The sequence below is a fragment of the Hippopotamus amphibius genome, chromosome 3 (genome assembly GCF_030028045.1).
Source record: "Hippopotamus amphibius kiboko isolate mHipAmp2 chromosome 3, mHipAmp2.hap2, whole genome shotgun sequence".
Taxonomy (NCBI): Eukaryota; Metazoa; Chordata; class Mammalia; order Artiodactyla; family Hippopotamidae; genus Hippopotamus; species Hippopotamus amphibius.
In genome coordinates, this window is record NC_080188.1 from 167,202,594 (window position 1) to 167,216,921 (window position 14,328).

A 14,328-nucleotide genomic window follows, 5' to 3' on the forward strand; every position below is an offset into this window, starting at 1 on the left:
TAGGAGGCTGGCATTACAGTGATACTGAAGCCAGGTAAAAATGCTACAAGTAGAGAAAATATCCCTGATGAACATAGATATGGTCAACATTCTTAACAAAATACTAGCAAACTGAATTCAAGGGCACAGTAAAAGGGTCATATATCATGATCAAGTGGGATTTATCCCTGGAATGCTAGGATGGTTCAACATATGCAGACCAATAAATGTGATATACCACATTAACAGAATGAAGGATAAAAATCATATGGTAATTTCAATAGGTGCAGAAAAATCATTTAACAAAATTCACATCCTTTCATGATAAAACTTTCAACAAATTAGTTATGAAAGGAATACACCCCAACATAATTCAAGCCATATATGACAAACCCACAGCTAACATCCTACTCAATGGTGAAAATTAATAGCCTTTCTTCTAATATCAGGAAAAAAAACAAGCATGCCCACTCTCACCACTTCTGTTCAAAATAGTACTACTGTAAGCCCTAGCCACAGCAATTAGGCAAGAAAAATAACTAAAAGGTATCCAAATTAGAAATTAAGAAGTAAAATTAATTCCTGTTTGCAAGGATTTTATATATTAGAGATGATTTTACATATTAAAAACCCTAAAGACGCCACCAAAAAAAAAATCTATTACAACTAATAAGAGAAATCAGCAAAGTTGCAGGATAAAAAATCAACATAGAAAAATCACTTGCACTTCTATACACTAACAATGAGCTATCTGAAAGAAATTTTAAAAGCAATTCCATTTATAATATAATCAAAAACAACAAAATACTTAGGAATAAATTTAACCAAGGAGGCAAAATATCTGTACACTGAAAATTATAAGGTGCTGATGAAAGAAATTGAAGAAAACACAAAAAATACTAGAAATTCAGTGGTCCTGGACTGGAAGAATTAATGATGTTAAAATGTCTATACCACCCAAAGTGACCTACAAATTCAATGCAATCCCTATCAAAAAAGGACACCAAGAATACATAATGGGGAAGGGCAGTCTCTTCAGCAAATGGTGCTGAGAAAATTGGATATTCAAATGCAAAAGAATGACTGGACCCACCCCCCCATCTTACATCACTCATAAAAGTTTATGTGAAATGTATTAAAGACTTAAATGTAAAACTTGAAATCATAAAACTCCTAGAAGAAAACATAGAGGAAAACTGCTTGACATTGGTCTTTGCAATGATTTTTTAGATAAAAGACCAAGAGCACAAAAGCCAAAAATAAACAAGTGGGACTATATCAAACTAAAAAACTTCTGCACAGCAAAAGCAACAATCAATAAATTGAAAAGGCAACCTACAGAAAGAGAGAAAATATTTGTAAACCACATATATGATAAGGGGTTAATATCCAAAAAATATAAAGATCTCACACAACTAAATGGCTAAAAAGAAAAGCAAGTAATCCAATTAAAAATAGGTACCCCCCCCAAAAAAAAAAAAATAGGTAAAGGACCTGATAGACATTTTTCCAAATGGCTAAAAGGTACATTAAAGGGTGTTCAACATCAGTAATCATTAGGGAAATGCAAATTAAAACCATGATGAGATATCATCTCACACCTGTTAAGATAGCTATTATCTAAAAGACAAAAGTTTACCAACATTGGTGAGAATGTGGAGAAAAGTGAATCATTATACACTATCGGTGGAAATGTTAATTGGTACAACCATTACGAAAACAGTACAGTGATTCCTCAAAAAATTAAAAATAGAACCATATGATCCAACAATCCCACTTCTAGGTATATAGCCAAAGGAAATAAAATTAGTAACTGGAAGAGATATCTGCACTCCCATGTTCATCGCAGCACTATTTACAACAGGCAAGATACGGAAACAACCTAAATGTCCATCAACAGATGAATGGCTAAAGAAAATGTGGTATATCTATACAACGGAATATTATTCAGCTATAAAAAAGGAAATCCTGCCATTTGCAACAATGTGGCTAACCTGGAAGGCATTATGCTAAGTGAAATAAGCTAGACAGTAGAGAAAGACAAATGCTGTATGGTATTACTTATAAGTGGAAACTAAACAAAACAAAACAAACCTGATTTCATAGAAACAGAATAAAATGGTGGTTACCAAGAATTAGGGGGAGAAGTAAATGGGAAGATTCAGATCAAAAAGTCCAGACTTTCAGTTATAAGACAAGTTCTGAGAATCTAACGTACAGCAAGGTGACTATAGTTAATAGTATGCTCTTGCACACTTGTATACTTGAAAGTTGCTGAGAGTAGATCTTAAGCATTCTCACCACAAGAAAAAAAAAGAGTTAACTATATGAAGGAATGGATGTGTTAATTAGCTTGAACTTGGGTAATCATCATACAATATATACATATATAAAATCATCACATTTTACACTTTAAATATATACTTTAAATATATACAATTTACACTTTAAACATATACAATTTACACTTTAAATATATACAATTACATTTGTCAATTCCCCAATGAAATTAGAAAAAAAAAAGAATAAAATTGGTATCTTATATTCTCTATTAAAAATGTCTTTCTACTGTTACAAAGGATTAATCTCCAAAATATATAAACAGTTCATACAGCTCAATATCAAAGAAACAAACAACCCAAACAAAAAATGGGCAGAAGACCTAAGTAGGCATTTCTCCAAAGAAGACATACAGATGGCCAAGAGGCACATGAAAATCTGCTCAACATCACTAATTATTAGAGAAATGCAAATCAAAACTACAATGAGGTATCACCTCACACTGGTCAGAATGGGCATCATCAGAAAATCTACAGACAGTAAATGCTGGAGAGGGTATGGAGAAAGGGAACTCTCTTGCACTGTTGTTGGGAATGTATACTGATACAGCCACTATGGAGACCAGTATGGAGGTTCTTTGAAAAACTAAAAATAGAGTTACCATATGACCAACAATCCCACTACTGCTGCATATACTCAGAGAACACCATAATTCAAAAAGACACATGCACCCCAATGTTCACTGCAGCACTATTTACAATAGCCAGGTCATGGAAGCAATCTAAATGTCCATCAACAGATGAATGGATAAAGAAGATGTGGTACACATATACTATGGAACATTACTCAGCCATAAAAAGGAACGAAATTGGGGCATTTGTACAGACATGGATGGACCTAGAGACTGTCATACAGAGTGAAATGGGTCAGAAAGAGAAAAACAAAGACCATATATTAACACATACATGCAGAATACAGAAAAATGGTACAAATCAACTGGTTTGCAAGGCAGAAATAGAGACACAGATATAGAAAACAAACATAAGGACACCAAGTGGGGAAAGTGGGGGGGATTGGGGGGGAATGAATTGGGAGATTGGGATTACCATATATACATTACTAATAAGAAAAAAAATATCAATTTGTCCACTTTAAATATATGCAGTTTATTGTATGTCAATTGTATCTCAATAAAAGTTCTTAAAAATAAAAAAATAAAAATGTCTTTCTACTGTTAAAAAAAAAATTATTCTGCCTCTGTAGTTCAGGAACCTAGAGCTGAGAAATTAATATTAAAGTGATCAAGGGTGGGAAACACACTCATCGTGCCTATAAAAATGAAAGGCGAACTCTCTCTGGAGCAATGGTTCTCAACCTTGATTGTGGAGCTTTAAAAACTTTGATGCTTCAGTCTCACATTCAGAGTATCTGAGTTAACTGGCTTGGGGTTCAACCTGCCATCCTATTTTTAAAGGCTCACTAGGTAATTTCAACATGCAGCAAAGATTTAGAACCACTGCTCTGGAGAGAGATGCCCCTGTGGAGACCACACAAGACCCCTACCAGGCGTGACTGAGAAAACAAAATTTTACAACACCCGAAGAAGCAGCCCACCACAAGCAGGAATAGGCAGAAATAACTGAAAAACAGAGTTGAACCCCCAAGAATTTAAAGTTAATAGAATTATTTATTACAGACTATATAATAAGAACATTTAAGGATGAAAAGCCCCAAAATACGAAAATGGAGGAAAACACAAGCACAAAATAAAATTCTAGAGATGATACACTCATTGATTTCAAAAACTCAGTAAGTGAGTTAAACAGCAGATTAACAGACCTGTAGAGAAAAGTGGAGACCTAGACGATTGATCTGGAGAAAACACCTGGAATGCTGCACTGAAAGATGAATAATTAGACTTAAAACAAACTGAGTCATGCAGCATAAATGAGAAAGTTCAACATAAACTTAATCCATGTTCCAAAAGAAGAGAAAATGGAGGAGAGGAATATTTAAAGAGATAACGAATAACCTAAAATAGTTCAGAAAAAATACAGAGACAGAGAGAGAGGACAAAAGTGATATCAAGGAGCACAGATGACAAAGTCAATAGTGTAAATGTTAACATCGGATGAATCTGGATAAAAGGTCTAGGAGTGTTCCTTGTCACTATCTTTACTTTTGCAACTTTCTTCTAAGTTTGAAACTATTTCCAAATAAAATAGTTATTAAAATTTTTTAAAGAGATAACACCTATTTTCCAAAATTAATTACCAAATTTGAGTTTCTAGCAGGATAAATAAAACTAAATGTCCATCAACAGAAGAATGGATAAGAGAAGATGTGGTATGTATACATAATGGAATATTACTCAGCCATTAAAAAGAATAAAATAATGCCATTTGCAGCAACATGGATGGACCTAGAAAATGTCATACTGAGTGAAGTAAGTCAGACAGAGAAAGACAAATATCATATGATATTGCTTATATGTGGAATCTAAAAAGAAACGATAGAGATGAACTTATTTACAAAACAAAAACAGACTCACAGCCTTAGAGAAGGAACTTATGGTTACAAGGGAGGAAGGATGGGGGGAGGGATAGTAGGGAGTTTGGGATTGACATGTACACACTGCTATATTTAAGTGGATAATCAACAAGGACCTACTGTATAGCACAGGGAACTCGGCTCAATATTATGTAACAGCCTGATTGGGAAAAGAATTTCAAAAAGAATAGGCACATATATATGTATAACTAAATCACTTTGTTGTACACCTGAAACTAACACAACATTGTTAATCAACTATACTCCAATATAAAATGAAAAGTTAAAAAAAACAAAACTAAACCCACACCTTAAACATATCACATTGGAAACTATAAAATATGAAAGGCAAAGAAAGTGTCTTAAAAGTTATCAGAACTGTATGCTAACGCATATATATCGAATCTAGAAAAATGGTACTGATGAACATAGTGGCAGGGTAAGAAAAAAGACCCAGATGTAGAGAACGGACTAGAGAACACGGCGGGGGTGGGGGGAAGAGGAGGTTGTGACGTAGTGAGAGAGTAGCATGGACATATATACACTACCAAATGAAAAACAGATAGCTAGTGAGAAGCTGCTGCATAACACAGAGAGATAAGCTAGGTCCTTTGTGACGACCTAGAGGGGTGGGATAGGGAGGGTGGGAGGGAGGTTCAAGAGAGAGGAGATATGGGGATATATGTATACATATAAGCTGAAGCACTTTGTTGTGCGGCAGAAACTAACACAACACTGTAAAGCAATTATACTTCAATAAAGAGCTATAAAAAAAGTTATCAGAGAAGACAAATTACCTATAAAGAGCAAATCGAAACCACAAGACATTGCTTCACACCTGTTAGAATGGCTATTACTAAAAAGACAAGGAATAACAAGTGTTAGGATATAAAGAAAAGGGAACCTTCGTACACTGTTGGTGGGACTGTAAATTGGTGCAGCTGCTATGGAAAACAGTATGGAGGTGCCTCAAAGAGCTAATAACTATCAATGACCCAGCTATTCCACTTCTGGGTATTTATCTGAAGAGCACAAAAACACTAATTCAAAAAAATATATGCACCCCTATGCTCATTACAGCATTATATACAATAGCCAGGATATGGAAACAACCTAAATGTCTATCAATGGATAAATGGATAAAGAAGATGTAGCATATATACACAATAGAATACTACTCAGCCCTAAAAAAGAATGGAATCCTGCCATTTGTGACAACATGGCTGGAAGGTATTATGCTAAGTGAAATAAGTCAAATATGATTGAAGGTATTATGCTAAGTGAAATAAGTCAAATATGATTTCATTTATATGTGAGATCTGAAAAATGAAAACAAATGAACAAACAAAAGCAAAAACAAACTCATAGATACAGAGATCAGATTAGTGGTTACCAGAGGGGAAGGGGGCTGTGGGGGTGGGCAAAATGGGTGAAGGGAGCAACTGTATGGTGATGCAACTAGCCTCGTGGTGGTCATCACTTTGCTGTGTATACAGATGTTGAATTACAATGCTGTACACCTGAAACTTATACAATAATCAAAACAATATTATAGGGCTAAAAAAATATATCTATAATGAAACAACGATTAGACTCAATAGACTTCTCAACAGCAACCGCTCGGAGGATTTTCAGGGCTTACCTTATCTTCTACTGAGTCTATGATCATCATATTTTCTCTTAGCTGCCACATACTCTGTCCTAATTGAACTGAGCTCAGCTCAGTATTATCAATGACTTCATTTGGAAGAGACTGGGACAAGAGGAGCCAAAAGCAGTGATAAGCTAAATATCAAATTTCTTGATAAGTATGGTGCTCTTGGAGATTTAACGGGCATTAGCTATCCAAATGAAGAAACAGAAGTTCTACAGAATCTCATCCACTATTCATTCCCTTCCTGTCAAATGACAAGCTTATAAGAAACTCGTCTTTCTAAATTGATATGGTAAGATACTTCCTTTCACTGACAAAATCAAATGTTGGCAAGGATGTGGAATAACAGGAATGCTCATATGTTGCTAGTGGGAATATAAAATAATAAAGCACTTTGGGAAACAGTTTTGCGGTTCTTAGAGAGTTGAGATGCATTTATTATACAACCTAGCAATTCCACTCTTAAGTATTTGTTCGAAAGAAACATATGTCCGCACAAAGACTTGGACATGAAGGTTCAGAGCAGATTTTCATAATCACCCAAAACTAGAAACAATACAAATGTTCATCAACAGATGAATAGATGAATTATAGTATATCTATACAATGGAATATTAGTATTAAAAAGGAACAAACTACTGATATACATAATCACATGGATGAATCTCAAAAACATTATGCTAAGCAATAAGTGAAAGACCCAGAGTTCATACTTCATGAGTCCATTTATGTGAAACTCTGGAAAAAGCAAATCTAATCTATAGTAATAGCAAATAGATGATACTTCCCTAGAGCCATGGGGGAGGGTGATTAATAGGGAAGCAAGGGACACAGGGGAAATTTGGGACTGATGGAAATGTTCTCTATTTTTATTGTAATGATGGTAACATGAGTACATACATTGGTCAAAACTCATAAAACTGTACACTTGAGATGGGTGCATTTTATTATATGTAAATTATACCTCAATAAAGCTGAGTTTTAAAATTTCTTTCCTCTTGCCAAAAATGTTTTCAGCTGTTTTCCCACACATACTTATCATTTTATCATGACACACTTTTCCTACATTTTCTTCTCTTTGTTGACTTTATCATTGTCTCACTTTTGAAATATAATTCTTCCCATTTACCTTAAGGCTAGGTCATTAACTTGAAATTATTTTCTTTTTGCTCTAAAAAGTAGGGTATGATGGAGAGATCGTGGTATAAAGAAAAGAGTTTTAGAGTGCTCAAATCCCAGCTTTACCTAGTACTAGCTATGTTATCTTGAGCATTAAACACTCTGAACCTCAGTTTCTTTATCTATAAAATGGAAATTGCAATAACACCCACCTCTTAAGGATGTGAGACATGTAAAATTATTGGCACAGAGTAGGCATTCAGTAAATGTTTGTCTCAGTTCAACAAATGATATTTTCATTTAAATTCTTCACCATTTATATTATGAGCTAGACAGAGGAATTACCATAAATAAAATTCAGTGAAGTTAGGTAAGTAGAATCACTACCCAATAGTGACTTAAGTGGGATCGAAGAAGTACATGAAAGCAATATCACTCAAAGCTGAATCTGTGAACCAGTGCCCATCCACAAACTGCTACCAGTGTGAACAAGTATAGAAACTGAATAGAAACTTTTATAGAAATTTGATATGACCCTGTATGATCTACATCAGAAAAATGTGATTTAGAGTTTAAATCTTGAATAGGAGAAGGTTCTAGAGTAATTGCTCTAGATTAAGGAGTTTGAGCCAAAATGTAAAGACAACACATTGCTTCCTTCAACAAGAAAATCTTATTATGAAAAAAAGTCAGGGGAACTAAATAATGTGCTTAGTGACACAGTAAAAACTGTGAATTACATAAAAGCTAATGCATTCCGGGAGAACTCTCTTTATGTGATAACAGGGAAGCTGATCACGAACAACTGTAATTGCATACCAGGTATGATGGTTATCCAGCAAAGAAGTTCTGTAGATAATGACTGGACGTTGAATAAACTCAAAGTTACTGATGGATAAGAAACCAGTTTAGGCCCAACCTTTTTTTTTTTTTTTTTTTTTTTTGGATTTTCGCTTGTGGGATCTTCAATCTTACTTCCCTGACCAGGGATCAAACCTGGACCCCAGGCAGTGGCAGCACAGAGTCCTAACCACTGGACCATCAGGAAACTATCCCAGTTTGGGCCCAACTTTTTAAAGATATGTATTAGACAGCCAGACTTGCCTTTGTCTGAAGTTTTTGTCATGTTAATAATCGTAATATTTCCAAACAAAGAAGAAATGCAACATGTTTTCCAGTAGCAGATGACTGAAAAGTCAAAATAAACATTAGAAGCATGGAAGAACAGTTTTCATAGATTATGCCATGTTTCATAATTTAACAACTATTATCAATGCAGCAGGTAATGATTTTGATATTGCACATCTGCACAAAGTGATTACCAAACACCTGACAGAGCTGATAGAATGTTTAAGATTTTTATACGCCACCAAAAGAAGACCCATGCATAGGAAATTCATAGAACCATAAACCCATTCGTTGAAAGATAATTTAAATTTAAAATAACTTTACAGGATAAATTGTTGGAACTGGCCACTGATGAAGCATTGACAATAAATTTTGAAACTACATCACTTGCTTTGTTTAAAAAAAAAATTAAAAATGAATATCTTGAGCTGCTGAAACTGCTTTAAAATCTCTTCCTCTATTCCTCTTGGCATACCTCTCGAAAGTGGCTCTCTCTATTATGATACTATGAAAACAAACACAGAAACAGTTTGGATATATTTATATGCTGCAAATAGTGTTATCATCAGTTGAACCTAGATTGGATGAAGTAACCAGCAAGAAGCAAGTTGGTCACAATAAAATATTTTTAAATGGATATACATGATGTCCATAAAATGTACATATACAGGACACTAAATATAGAGATTTACTATATCCTTCATAAATGTTTTATTTAATATAATTGTAGAATATAGTAATTCTCTATATTAATCATCTATACATATACTTTTTTTTTCTATCTTTACTGGAGTATAATAGCTTTACACTGTTGTACCAGTTTCCACTGTACAACAAAGTGAATCAGCTTTTACATATACTTTCAGTAAACAACATATATAAGGACTTCCCTGGTGGTGCAGTGGTTATGAATCCGCCTGCCAATGCAGGGGACACAGGTTTGATCCCTGGTCTGGGAAGATCCCACATGCCATGGAGCAACTGAGCCCGTGCACCACAACTACTGAGCCTACGTTCTAGAGCCCACCAGCCACAGCTACTGAACCCATGTGCCACAACTACTGAAGTCGGCGCGCCTAGAGCCTGTGCTCAGCAACAAGAGAACCCACTACAATAAGAAGCCTGCGCACCGCAACAAAGAGTAGCCCCTCCTCTCTGCAACTAGAGAAAGCCCCAGCGCAGCAACGAAGACCCAACACAACCATAAATAAATAAATAAAGAGTTTTGGTAACTGTTTTCTTTTTGTTCTGTGTTATGTTTGTTCTGTTTATATTTACATAAAGACAGACACATAGGCCAATGGGACAGAACAGAAAGCCCAGAAACAAACCACATACATACAAGCAAATGATCTTTGACAAGGGTGCCAAGATTAAACAATGGGGAAGAGAGAGTCTCTTCAACAAATGGTGTTAGGAAAGCTGGATATCTGCATGCAAAAGAATGAAATTGGACCCTGTCTTAAACCATATATACACACACATTCAAAACCCTCAAACAGATTAAAGACGTAAATTTAACACCTGAAACTGAAATTCCTAGAAGGAAACATAGAGGAAAAGCTTCATCACATTGATCTTGGCAATGATTTCTCAGATATGACATCAAAAGCTCAGGCAAAAATAGCAAAAATAGACAAGTGTTCTGTTTATATTTATTAAAACGTAATTTAAAATTTTTATATGTTGATCTGATTATATCTGTTGAACTAATTATTTTAGAAATAAGCTTATGATTTCAATGTCTTTTTGTTCACTTTTAATACAATAATTTTCATCGAATTTTACAAAATTATTCATGTATGATGATTTGGTATCTTAAGTTGGTCCTTCCACTCAGACAGTTTGAAACCTTTTTTAGAGCATCTGTACAGAAACTGGGAGTGAAGATAGTGCCTCATCCTGCACTTTTCCTCGGTTTCAGTTTTAGGAGTGGCCTTGATTCTGAATATTTGTTGGTGTTTCCCTGGGATAATGGGGAAAACCAACATGGAGAAATTCTGAGGGAAAAAGTGTGATTTTACAAGGACTTACTGTACAGCACAGGGAACTCTGCTCAATATTATGTACCAACCTAAATGGGAAAAGAATTTGAAAAAGAACAGATATATGTATTTACATGTATAACTGAATCATTTTAATGTACACCTGAAAATAACACAACATTATTAACCAACTATACTCCAATATAAAATTAAAAGTTTAAAGAAAAATAAAGGGAGGGAAAAAAGCAACCTGTTGGCGTGCGTGTGCGCATACACATACAGTGGTTTCAGCAAACTAAGGGTAGTCCAACAGAAAGTTTCCCGCTCTTAAGACTGTGCTGCCCCCCTGTGGCCATTCTTCTTATGACCCCCCCAAGCTAGAAGATGCATTCTCCCTATTTCATCTCCCTTTCCTTTCAACCCTAACACTTATTTTATTTTTCCCTCATAATTTTATAGTGAACTTCATGAAATCTACTGAAGTCTCTGCTCTTCTTTATTTCATGCTTGCTTTTTTCCCTCAGTTTCTTTTTTTAAGTAGTTTGTTACTGCTACATGAATGTGGGCATTATTATTCAGTGTCAACAAAACTGCAATGAAAGCAATGAATTATATAATTAGTTGGGCACTGTACATTCAAATAAAAGTAAAATATTTTAGCAATAAAATAGAAATTATTTTACTTCTTGCCACCCAAAGAGAATGTCACCTTACATGCAGCAACTAGCAACAAACAAGCCATCTTGGATATACCCCAAATTGGGATGCCAGAATACAGATTAGAAACAAATTTTAGTTTACAGCTAAACTAAGTAAAGGTCTTTTAGAAACATATATCAGTGTAGAAGAATTTGGCCTTTGTAAGCGTCTTCATTACAATTTCTTATTACTTTTATATAGATAATATATATCATAACTCATCTGACTAAAGATCAAACACGGCCAGTTAACAAAGGAAGACATAAGAAAGAAATCTGTTTGGGAATCTAGATGTTTCTTCAACCCTTCTCCCTTCCTGTAAATATCAACTCAGCAATAATAATCGTGAGCAGAAACCCCATGATCAAGGTCCTTTGTTTCCCTGTGATTAAATTCAGTTTTAAAATTCATTCTGTGCAACCTAAATGAAGCTTTGCAAAGTCAAGGTCCTTTGTTTCTCTGTGATTAAATTCAGTTTTAAAATTCATTCTGTGCAACCTAAGTGAAGCTTTGCAAAGTCAATCTCCTTTAGAGCTTTCAAAACTAACAGATGTAAACAAACAAAGAAAAAATAAAAAAACAGGTTAAAAAATGGAGGCTCATGCAAAAGAATGAAATTGGATACTTATACCATAGACAAAAATCAATTCAAAATGGATTAAAGACTCACATGCAAAAGCTTAAACTGTAAAACTACTAGAAGAAAACAGAGGAAAAGCTTTATGACATTAACCTTGGTGATGATTTTTTGGAGTATGACACCAAAAGTACAGGCATCAAAAGTAAAAATAGACAAGTGGGACTGCATCAAACTAAAAAGCTGCTGCACAACAAAATAAACTTAGAGAAAAAAATGCAACCTACAGAATGGCAAGAAATATTTGCAGATAACATATCTGATAAGGGGTTAATGTCCAAAATACATAAGGAACTCATATAACTCAACAGAAAAAAAAATCTGACTTATAAAAGGGTGAAGTACCTGAATAGACACTTCTCAAAAGACATACAAATGACCAACAGGTACATGAAGAGGTGCTCAAACATTACTAATCATCAGGAAAATGCAAACCAAAACCACAATGAGGTATCACCTCACATCTGCTGGGATGGCTATTATCAAAATGACAAGTGATTACAAGTGCTGGCGAGATTGTGGAAAAGAGAATCATTGTGCACTGTTGATGGGATTGTAGTTTGGTACAGCCATTATGGAAAACAGTATAGTTGTTCCTCAAAAAATTAAAAATAGAACTACCATATGATCCAGCAATCCCACTTCTGAGTATTTATTCAAAAGAATTGGAATCAGGATGTCAAAGAGGTAACTGCACTCCCTTATTCATTGCAGAATTACAACAGTAATGATATGGAAACAGTAATGAAACAGTAATGATGTAGAAACCTATCATTCTGGAGAGGGTGTGGAGAAAAGGGAACTCTCCTGCACTGTTGGTGGGAATGTAAGCTGGTACAGCCACTATGGAAAACAGTTTGGAGGTTCCTTAAAAAACTAAAAATGGAACTACCATATGACCCAGCAATGCCACCCCTGGGCATATACCCTGAGAAAACCATAATCTAAAAAGAAACATGTACCACAATGTTCATTGCAGCACTATTTACAGTAGCCAGGATGTGGAAGCAACCTAAATGCCCATCAACAGATGAATGGATAAAGAAGATGTGGCACATATATACAATGGAACATTACTCAGCCATAAAAAGGAATGAAATTGAATTATTTGTAGTGAGGAGGATGGACCCAGAGTCTGTCATGCAGAGCAAAGTAAGCCAGAAAGAGAAAAACAAATACTGTATGCTAACTCATACATATGGAATCTAAAAAAAATGGTACTGATGAACCCAGTGACAAGGCAAGAATAAAGATACAGATGTAGAGAACAGACTTGAGGACACAGAGTGAGGGGATTGGGGGGCAAAGGGGAAGCTGGGACGAAGTGAGAGAGTAGCATTGACATACATACACTACCAAATGTAAAACAGATAGCTCGTGGAAAGTTCCTGCATAACACAGGGAGATCAATTAGATGATGGGTGATGACTTGGAGGGCCAGGATGGGGAGGGTGGGAAGGAGTCGTGGGAGGGAGGGGATATGGGGATATATGTATAAATACAGCTGATTCACTTTGGTGTACCTCAAAAACTGGCACAAGAGTATAAAGCAATTATATTCCAATAAAGAGTTTAAAAAAAAAAAAGAGGTAATTGCACTCCCTTATTCATTGCAGAATTACAACATTAATAATATGGAAACCTAAATGTCCATCCACAGATGAACGGTTAAAGAATGTGGTATATACATACAATGGAATATTATTCAGCCTTTAAAAAGGAAATTCTGCCATCTGCAACAACATGGATAAACCTGGAGGACATCATGTTAAGTGAAGTGAACCAAATACAGAAAGACAAATACTGCACGATCTTTTACACTTATGAAGCAATTGATATGTTAATTAGCTCTATCACTATGATCATTTCACAACATACAAGTACACCAAAAGCTCAAGTTGTATATGCTAAATACATACAATTTTATTTGTCAGTTACACCTCAACAGAGCTGTTTTAAAAACTGGCTGGCTACTTGGGATTGCCTATCTCTAAAATTACCCTAAAATGCAATTGGTAAATATACTAGTGGAGAGAGGCTCATTTTTAAGGTAATATTTTAAAGTGGAATATCATTTATTAAGGTCAAATAAGAGATGAAATTTGAGGATCAACTTTTGGTTTTATATTTAAAGGTTCATTGAGTTAGGAGGTGAAAATGGAGGCAAGGAGGGGGGACAGAACGGCATGATCAGTGGCCAACGGTGGGGAAGGAACAGGACGCTTAAGAGAAAGCAAGCACCAGAGAAGGAAAATGTCACTGGACGTAGCCGGCTGAGGAGGTAACGAACACGCCCG